Source organism: Lissotriton vulgaris, chromosome 10 (genome assembly GCF_964263255.1).
Source record: "Lissotriton vulgaris chromosome 10, aLisVul1.2, whole genome shotgun sequence".
NCBI lineage: Eukaryota > Metazoa > Chordata > Amphibia > Caudata > Salamandridae > Lissotriton > Lissotriton vulgaris.
The window spans coordinates 783061563-783072806 of NC_141698.1; positions in this window are offsets into that span (position 1 = coordinate 783061563).

Sequence of the window (11244 nt, forward strand, 5' to 3'; positions counted from 1 at the left end):
ACTATGGGGAGATCTCTCTTGTGTCTAACAAGATTGAGGCGGGAATTCCTGTGATAATCAGATGGGGCTAGAAAAACTGGTGGCAATAGGAATGCAATGAAACAAGTACCATCCCAGTCTAGAGGTAAACGTACATAAGCTGTATGGCCACAAATGAAATAGGAATGTCGGGAAGCTTTGAATGTAGACTTACCTTCATCACTGAATTCGACCACAGTAGTACAGTCACTATGGCCTAGGTGTACTGAACCATTCTTTCTGACGCATAATACACCTTTTGCTGGTAAAACTGATATAGACGGCAAGTCTGGACTAGTTTCTGACTGAACATTTAATATCATGAGGTTAAGTGTAAAGTTGCCTAATCCATACACTTCATTTTCTAGATCGGTCCCTGTCATTTGTGGAAGACCTTCTTCATCTGGGAAACATGCTTTGTTCATGACTGTGTTCAGGTTTCCCCATATCCATTTGCCTTGGGAAACTCTGGATTCAGTGTCTAAAGAGGATATTAAACTGAACCATGCACCCCAGGAACCATTATGTGTAAACGGGTAAGGAAAGAGGGGCAGAGCTCCCTTGTAATTCTGATAGGGAGGGAGTCGGCTACATATCCAACAATTAGTAGCATTGTTGATCTGGTGAGAATGGTGTAACATACGGATGAATGTATTGTTGCGCAGCGCAAGTCGATAAGACAATTCGTGTGGGGGTAGTTCACTAAACGTGTGCTCTGCAGTGTCATTAGAAAAAGAATGTGCAATCGGAAAATACATATATAACATCCAACTAATGCAAATTAACGTAAGACTCAGAAAAAACATAATAATCAGTGTACAGATACATCGACTACGGAGAGTTTTGCAATAATGATTTCTTTTCTGGATCGCCTGTCTATCTCTCTCTCTATTGGGGTCTAACTTGTACATGTCAAGAAACTGTCTAACCGCTTCACCCAGGAGGGGACTTAAACAATTAAACTGTCTGACTTACTAGACCTCAACTTCATACGGAACTCCTGCTGAGGAGTTTTCTCTACCAGGGGGAGTTTAGTATCAGTCTCTGGAATGTGACAGGGCTGGGAATCAGTCTTTGGCGGAAGTCCATAAAAACGTTTCACATGACTCGAGTGGAGCCAATTTTTTCTTCCTTCAAGTTTCACCGCAGTCCTGGTGGTTAACAAGACGATCTTCGGATCCTTCCAACGGGGCTCCAGAGGGCTTGACCGGTCGAAGTTGCGCACAACGACTACATCTCCGGGGACCAGCTCATGCGGTTTCACCTCGGTGTTGTCTGGAAAGGCTGCTGCGACCTGTGAACGACATGATTGTAGTGCAGACATCAAGGAAGCAAGGTAATCTGTCAGCATAGTACTATCAACATCAGTAATCTTTCTCAGCATAGGCGTCCCCCACATATTAGGAGGTCTACCGAAGACCACCTCATACGGGGATAGCCCTGTCCTAGAATGGGCTACCATTCTCATGTAAAAGAGGGCAACTGGCAAAGCTACTATCCAATCTACTCCTTTCTCTTTACACACTTTGGCAAGACGAGTTTTCAGAGTCTGATTATGTCGCTCCACGAGACCTGCTGCCTCGGGATGTCGGACACAGTGGAATTTCCACTGATAACCTAATAGAAGGGAAACCTGCTTCATGAGTTCGGACGAGAATGGCTGACCATTGTCCGAATATACGACACGGGGCAAACCGTACCGTGGGAAGAATTCACGAACCAACTGTTTGGCAGTGGTCGGAGCAGTGTAATCTGGGACGGGATATGCTTCTGTCCATCGGGATAGGGCACATACAACTACAAGGACATATTTAAAACCTCTGCATCTGTCCATCTGGATATAATCCATCTGGAGGACTTCAAAAGGATGGTCGGGAGGATGAAATCCACCTCGCTCCACGGGAATACCTTTTCCTGGGTTGAACTGACAACAGATCATGCAGGTACGCACTTTCTGTTTTGCTGCTGCTCGTAAATGTTTGTTAAACCAGAGGTTCTGTAAACTGTCTAACATGGCCTTTTCACCTAAATGTGCTGGACTGTGTGCAGTGTTGATAATTACTTGAACCATAGAGTCGGGGAGAAACCATGTGGTCTTTCCCCTCGTCATCCATCCCTGTTCAGTCTGGACCCCTCCTTGTTCAGCCCATTTCTTGATTTCGTCTGGAGTAGCATGTGTCTGTATGTCAATGACATCTTGTGTGGGGTCCCTAACTGTCATGCAATGTGTCAGTGATGATACGTCAGTCTTTGTCATATCAGTCGTATGAGTATGAGTCTGTGCTGTATGTTTCGCTGTCCGATCTGCAAAGTCGTTACCCTGGGAAATTGTGTCTGTGACTCTTGTATGTGCCTTGCACTTCATGATGGCTATGGCTGTAGGCAGATGTATTGCTTCTAACAGAGCTTGAATGAGGGGACCATGCCAGATTTTGGCTCCGTGAGAGGTCAGAAAACCTCTTTCTTGCCAGAGGACACCGAAGTCGTGTACGACTCCAAATGCATAACGTGAATCTGTGTATATGTTTACTTTAAGGTTCTTGGCTCGTATACAGGCTTGGGTCAGAGCAATGAGCTCTGCTGCTTGAGCTGACAGGGTGTCAATGCGATGTGTTTCTAAGACTTCAGTTTCAGTGGTCACTGCATATGCGGCCACTAGCTCTCCTGTACTTGTTCTCATACATGAACCATCCACATAAAGTGTCAGGTCTGGAACGGGTAATGCAACATCTGTCAAGTCTTGTCTGGGCTTCGTGATTGTATCAATGACCTCCACGCAGTCATGTGGAGTAGGATCTGTTGTGCTCGATGGTAAAAGTGTAGCAGGATTCAGTATATTGCAACGTTGGATTTCTATGTGTGGTTGGAATAATGTCAATTCATAACCTGTCAGTCGTGCTATGGTCAAGTGTTGAGTCTGTGTTCTGTTTAGGAGAACTTCCACAGAGTGTGGAACCTGTACTGTCAATTGATGTCCCAATACAATGGAATCACTTTGTCTGATTGCTAGAGCTGTCGCTGCAACTGATTTTAAGCACGCAGGCAAGGCCTGGGCTACTGGATCTAATGTGCTCGAAAAATAAGCACACGGTCTGTGTTTGTCTGCTTGAACTTGAGTGAGAACCGACAACGCTGTGCCATCGCGTTCTGTGACAAAAAGTGTAAAAGGTTTGCTGTAACATGGTGTCGCTAAAACAGGTGCTTTACATAAGGCATTCTTTAATTTGTAAAAAGCTTGTGTATGTTCCTGAGTCCATGGGAGGACAGACGAAGACGCTGCCTCTTGTGTTGTCAACTGTATAAGTGGTTTAGCTAGAAATGCGTATTGGGGAATCCATTGTCTACAATAGGAAGTGAGTCCAATAAAGGCTCGTACTTCCTTCTGTGTCTTGGGTTGTGGAAGATGTGCAATTAACTGTATACGATCTGGTGTCAGCTGTCTCCCCTCCTTGGACAGTAAGTGCCCAAGGTACACCACTTGCTGGGCGCAGAATTGCAGCTTCGAAGGAGACACCTTGTGTCCCTTGTCCGCCAGGAAAAACAAAACTGTCAGTGTTGCTTGTTCACATTCTGGTTCACTTCGGGCGGTGATCAATAGATCATCGACGTATTGGAGCAGGGCAGTGTTAGGAGGCATGTGTATATTGTCAAGTTGTCGTTTCAATGCTTGGCTGTAGATGCTGGGGCTTTCTGTGAATCCTTGAGGGGCACGTGCAAATTTGAAGCTACGGCCATTTAAACAGAATCCGAAAAGATACTGGCTTTCCGGATCAATGGGGACACTAAAGAAGGCGTTCTTGAGATCGATTACAGTAAAGAACGTCGCCTCTGAATCAATAGCTGTCAATAATGAAGAGATGTCAGGGACCACAGGATACTGTGGTACAATGCATTTATTCAATTCTCGTAAATCAATCACCAGTCGATAAACTGGAGGTGCATTTGGATCAGTGCGTTTAAGAATCGGAATGATAGGGGAATTACAAACATTGGAGTCGGTTTCTACAACCACTCCTTGGGCAATGAGCTCGTCAATGATTTTCAGTAAAGCCACTACAGCATCAGGTGGTAACTTGTATTGTCGGATTCGGGGCAGTACAACTCCTGGCTTGAGTGTAACACGATATGGTGTAATGTGCATACAACCTACATCAGTGGGGCCTTGTGCCCATAAATGTGCAGGAACATTCTGTAACCTGGGATCAAAATCTCTCAACACATAATGGCCCTTGAAATCACGAAGAAACAGCCTTACTCCTTCCGGAGAACAACAAATTACAGCTCCGAGAGCTTTCAGAGTCTTTATACCAAGCAAGTTTTCTGGACATGATTTCGTAAGCAATAAATCAGTAGTACGGGATAATGGACCAACTGCAAGGGGAACAGGTTTTGATACTTCGTTAACAATAGGCTTTCCTGAAAATCCAAGGGAAACATTCTGTGAGCCTGAGAGGGGTGCCCCTGGAACCTCGTCATGACTGATGGTAGTCCTGCTTGCCCCTGTGTCAATCAAAAACTTTCTATCCTTTCCTAATACCTGACTATGTACATAAGGACCCTCTTGATCTACAGGTACCTCAATAAGAGGCAAGCCAACCTCCCTCTCTAGGCTGTTTCATGTGTACTGCTGATAATCGGGGTAATCAGATTGGGCATACTGGTACATCTGTTGTGTGACATGCTGTGTCGCGGCAATGGGTTGGGGCTGTGGTACCGCTACGGTCTGTTGTGGAACATGCATAGGCTGTACATTCTGTGGAACATGTTGTTGGACCTGATCCTGTCTAGGTGGACGTGGTCTCTCTTTAGTTTTACCTGTGGCAATATTGTGCTTCAGAACTGCACACTCGTTTACATAGTGACCTGGCTGTTTACAATAGTTGCATGTCCCTTTAACGGGAGCTGCCGAATTATTGGATTGTGCCGAACCCTTTTTCTGACCATCAGCTGGAACTGACTGAGCAACTAGCATTTTCATTTTCGTGTCTTTCATTCGTCTTTGTTCGTGATCATGTTCCTCTCTGATTCTGTTCTGGTGGTACTGTAACATTTGTAACATTTGGGATGGCGTATTTGCTTGCCATGTGCTCTCGACTTTCAATACACGGTTCTTAACCTGGGGCAATGAATTCTCAACCAATTTGGTTACAAATAGGTGTGGGTATGACTCGCTACTTGTTTTCAGACCACTATTAATGATAAAACATTTCTCGAATCTAGAATAAAAATCACTACTGTCTTCATCGTGTTTCTGTTTGCAGGCTGAGATTGCATCCCAGTCCTCCTTTTTAGTTGTCAATAATCTTGGCAAAGCCTGTACTAATAAACCTGGTAACGCTTTAGTCTTATCCCCGAGACCTAAACCTGGGGTCCGACCCTTGTCTTCGTCTTCCAATTCAGTCCAATTAATCTTTTTGTCTCCCACCTCCCATTCTTTTTCTTTGAGTTTCTCGTAAATACCGGCGGGCAATAACACTTTCAGTATTTTCATGATATCGGAATATGTGTAATCTCCATGAGTAACATGTCTTTTATTTCACGGTGAAACCCTGCTGGATCTTTATCATGACTAGGCACTATTTTCTTCATTTCCAATAATTCCATTTTAGTTATAGGCGTATATACAAATACGCGTTCTAGTGTATCATATGGTTTCCGGATGGGATGTACTTCTCGCAAAGGATTCTGTCTGTCTAGGTGAAAAGGATTGCTTACTGGGGGTGGAGCAGGCACAAAACGTGGGGTCAAGAATGTTCTGTATTTGTGGCGTTGTTCGAGAATTACATTAATCAAATCAGTACCTAGGCCTCTCCATCTATTCAGGAGTAAGTCTTGCAATAGATTGTACAACGGACCTGGATCAGATTGTTGATTCTCGTACTGTATAATAAGATGTTGGGTCATGTATATACCAGCTAGTCGCTGTTCTTCTGGAGTAAGACTTAAAAATGTTTGCACTACTAAATCATCTTTATATATACTGTCATCCCCGGCCCATTGGACTGCAGACCGGGCTAGTTCCTGATCACGCAAGGTAGTGAGTTCATGATAACCTACTCTTTCTTTCAGGATTCTATCCGCAACTTGGAATATATGTTCAAGGGAACATTGCTCTGGAATCGGGGAAAGGTAACGTTTCTTGTTTTCTAGACGAATGGGTCTGTCAAAAGGCCTATCAAGAGAATACTGTTTAGGGAGTTTCGCCCTACCTACGTAAGCTATCGTGCCTGGAGCCACTTGAGTCGCTGCTGAATCTTCTGGTTCGTCCTCCTCTGAGGTGTCTTTATCGTCTGACTCGAGAGGCCTGTCAGTCTCTCGTCTGGCATGTATTGCTACTATTTCTTTACGGATTTTTCTAGTCATGGCCGCTATACATTTCTCTTTATCATGCTTACAATCTGCAATATTCTGACTCCACCTCGACAATCCCTCCATCTCTTCTTGCGAAAAGCCTGGCTGGTCTTGTACCCTTATCAAACAATTAATCAGAAATCGCAATATCATACTTTGTGTCTCAACTTTCTCGTGTTCCATGGCTTCGCGAACACATTTTGGCCTTTCTCCTGTTCTAACAAAAGGATATATGTTATCTAGATGTTCTGGCATGTCTGGTAATAACAGCAGATAGTCCGTAACACGGCGTAGACGTAGTGAGGCTAACATCATGGGTCTTGCCTTGCCAGGTACTGGATCGTATCTACAATCTGTAAGGTACTCTTTAAGTGTTTCGGCTGGGCTTGCTTTAGGTGTACGCGACATTGCTATTTCTCTCATTGTCACTCGGTGTAATGGTGGCGGAGTGTGATGGGAACCTCCTGAAGCACCTCTTGAAGCAGAACCGTGAGCATGACTCGATGTCAATGGGTGTGGGTAAGGTATATTTATCGGGGACGACTGACTCTGAGTCGCATCTGTACCAAAAGGGTTATTAGGACCAAGAGTAAGGGGACCAGCAGGGGAAGTGACAACAGGTGCAGGAATTTGATGACGAGGAGGGGTCGTGGCTAGGTCAGCAGGAAGATGCTGTGGCTGATCATTATTAGCGGGTTGTCGAGGTACATTGGTATATGCGGGAGCTACATCATCTAAATAGGAAGAAAGGAAAATATCTGCTGAGGTCGGTTTATGACGTACTTTGGTCGGAACTAATGGAGGGGGCAGATCATTTGGTATTTCCGGGGTTGCCTTGGGCCCTCGGCCAGAACTGGATACAATCCTGTTATAAGGGCATTACTCTGTCTTTCATGTTGTTCGATTCTGACTCGCTGTCCTTCTTCTAGTAGTTCTTTTTCTTTAGCTTTTTCTGAATCTTCTCTACTCTTCTCTGCTTTTCTGAGTGCTTTCTCTGTCCGCCTATGCGATTCTTTGCGCCACAATTCAATGGCATCTTTCTGTGATTGTCTGGCTTTCTTTTTCCATAACGCTTCTTCTACTCTCATGATGCACTCGGCATCCCATGTCCCTGTAACGGGCCATCTCTTTTTTTTTTCTTTTTTTTTTTTTGGTGTAAGACATTTATTGTGGAACAATGAGACAGAAGAATTACACTGCGTCACGCCAACAACCCGGAGGCAGGCCGCTATCAGGTACAAAATGCACAAGGTTTAGGAAAACAGACCATGGGCCGTGATCCGGCCAATTCCAATACTCACAGATAGACATACAATACAGTAATATCTCAGACGTGAGCAGTACAACTTCAGCGCGTAAATGGTCTTACTTTTCTTCTCAGTGTTGTTGACACATGAAGGCATCAGAAAGCAACTAGGCCGCCACGGGGCAAGCAGCGGTCGACAACCAGCTGCAGCGGCATGTGGAAAGGAAGCGTCTAACAGCACCGTTTTTCTCCCAACATAACCCGCCAACAAACAAAAACAGAAAGCTTTGGTGCAAGTACGAAGGAACAGCTATGCAACATATCATCCATCCATAGGGCCTCATGGACCTGCGCCGGAACGTCATGAGTAAAGACAAGCCACAGTTAGGGTGGGAGTGCGGCGACTTCCACACTTTTCACGTGTAGACCAGGGGGGGGGGGGGGGAGTGATTTAGGCCGCAAGAGGGCCAGCAGGGGTGGGGGGGCCAGTGACATACCAGGAGCAGTGGGGCTACAGGCTAAGAGCGTGCGACAGGGCAGGGCAGGTCCGCGTCAGCGCAGGTCCATTGAGCAGCAGTCACTCAGCCACGCGATGTACACAATCAGCCCATATCATCTGAAACACTCGTAGCAGGTGACCTCCCCGAGTTGTCCGAGCTCGCACGTTTTCTAGTCCACTGTATGAATGAGTCCCAGATATCAGTAGGTCTGGAAGCGGTGGGCATGGTCTCCCAGTAGTGTGTCAGTTGTGTATGGCCGTACGTCACATCTCTAATCCACCCTTTGAGTGAGGGGATAGTTCTGCTACCCCAATGCAGTGCGATCTGTCTTTTGGTGTATAAAAGGAGTAGTGCATGCAGTTTCCTGTCGCAGGGCTCTGTATCCTTGACATAGCCTAGCAGACCCAGGAGTGGGGTCGGTGTATCATTTCTTTGTGTGATTTGATTAATGGCTGTGAAGACCTCCGACCAGTATGTATCCAGCTTGGGGCAACTCCATGCAGCGTGGATAAAGGACGCCCCCTCCCCTCCACATTTCCAGCAAGAGGCATCCGCGCGGATGCCCATCCGGTGTAACAGTGCCGGCGTGCGATAATACCGGTGTAGGAATTTGAAGTGGATGAGCCGCAGCCTATAGTTCGGAGATAGTGCCGTGAGTTGCTTACAGCAGTATTCCCATGTCTCATCTGATAACGGGTCCTCCAGATCTGCAGCCCAAGCCTGCCTGGCCGTAGCCACTGTCAGCGGGGCCTGCTCCTGCATGCAGTTATACAGTCTAGATACCAACTTTTTGGGGGAAGGTCGTGAAAGCAAGTTCTGAAGGGCGTTCAGGGTGCACGGCTCCTCTGGAAATCGGGGTCCTATCTTTTTGCAGGACTCCCTAAGGGAATGGTACAGCATTGCATCCGCGAAAGAGTCGGGCTGGACATCCCCGTTCTCGTCCATCTCGAGAAAGGTGCCGTCAGGATACAAATCAGCAAAGGTGAGTAGTCGTTCCCCACGAATCTTGAGGACATCGCCTCTGGCGGTCAAACAAGGCAGCATTGGGTTTCCCCTCAGGGGGATAGCCGGCGCATAAAGCAGGGAGAGCCCAGCCCTTTTCTGAAGTTCGCGCCAGGCCCAGCGAACCATCTCCACGGTGTCCACCTCTCGCGACGGGCATGTAACTTTCCCGTATAGCGCCACTCGTAGAGGCAATGGGGCGACCACCGCTAGCTCCACCGCCGCATGCGGTTGGTATGGAGTGGGGTAGGCCCAGAAATGTAGGAACTGAGCTTGCGCACAGAGGGAGTAAAGCTTCAAGTCAGGAGCCCCAAGGCCCCCTTGTCGGAGCGGAAGCGTGAGCAGATCCCAGGAGATTCTCGCCTGCCCACCGGCCCACACCAACTTCAGCAGTAGCGAGCGAATACGAGCGTGAAAATGTGCTGTCATTGGCAACGGTACGTTCACGAACAAATACAAGAATTTGGGGAGAACCACCATTTTCACCAAGGCTATCCTCGCAACCAGGGATAGAGGTAGTTTGTTCCAAACCTCGATTTTCCCTTCCAGCCAGTCCACCGCCCTCCCGAAATTTAGTGACCATAACTCCTGCACATCTCGACTGATCCAGACCCCCAGATATTTGACCGCTTCCGTCTCCCATCGCAGGGGGTAGTCAGGAGCTGGGCAAACTGTTGTCTCCGTCAGGGGGAAGGCAACCGATTTAGACCAGTTGATGGATACTCCCGCCAGGCCCTCAAATCTCACAAATTCTCGGAGTAACTGATTCATGTTGTCCTTGGGATTGATGACGTATAGGGTGACATCATCCGCGTATAATGAAATCAGCAAGCTCCTAGAGCTGAAGCCAATGCCCCTGGCAGTGTGGTGTTGCCTTATCCGAGCCGCAAGTGGCTCTATTGCAATAGCAAAAAGGAGAGGGGATAGAAGACACCCCTGTCTGGTCCCCCTGGAGATGCTAAATGGCTTGGAAACAAGCCCGTTTACACTCACCCTAGCTCTAGGTTCCGTGTACAGTAGTCTGATCAAGGTCATGAAGTTCTGACTGAAGCCCATCCGTCCCAGAACCCTAAAGAGGTAAGGCCATTCTAAGGAGTCAAAGGCTTTGGTGGCGTCAAGGAACACCACCGCTGCCTGTACCGATGGATGCAAGTAGTGAAGGACAGAGAAAATGGTCCTCAGGTTATGGGACGTTGCGCGGCCAGGGATGAATCCTGACTGATCAGGGAGCGCAATCATAGGTAACATTGGCTGCAATCTATCTGCAATGACCTTCGCGTATATTTTAGCATCTACGTTTATAAGAGAAAGCGGCCTATAGGAGTCCAGGTGCTTTTCATCCTTATCTGGTTTGAGGAGAGTGATTATTAAGGCCTCCCGCATGGAGTCTGGCAGGGAATTCAATTCAAGGGCCTCGACAAACACGGAGTGCAGTTTCGGTGCCAGTTCATCGACATAAGTTTTATAGAAGGATGTAGTCAGGCCGTCAGGGCCAGGGGCTTTGTTCGCCGGCATGCTTTTAATCACCTGAGCGATATCATGTATCGTTACAGTAAGGTCCATGTATTGTCTGTGGTTGTTGTTAAACCATATGAGGGCAATGGAGTCAAGAAAGTCTTGCAAGGAGGTCGGTGTCGTGGGCTGCTTGGATGTGTAAAGGGTTGCATAGAAATCCGCGAACGCGCCCAACACAGCTTCCTGTCCCACCACTAGGTTCCCGGCTCTGTTATAGATGGTGTGGATATAGTTGGATTGTGTGCGGGGAGCTATCAATCTAGCAAGGGTCCTGCTCGGCCTGTCACCCTCCCCGTACCTGCGTGCTTCAGCCTGTTTCCCCAAAAACCGCACCTCCCGCTCCGCTTCCTCGTTAAAGGCCAGCAGCTTGGTCTTCAGAGTCCCAGCAATCTCTAATGACGGGTCAGCGCTAAATGCAGTATCTAGGTCTCTTAGTTCACCCTCCAGTTTAGCTAACGTGTCCCTGATGGCGCGTAGGACCCCTGCTTTCCGTGCTATGCATTGGCCTCTGATCACAGCTTTAAAGGCATCCCATACAATGGCCTCGGATGAGGCAGACCCAGCATTTTCGGCAAAATATTTAATGATGTCTTCCCTAATCTCCTCTACAAA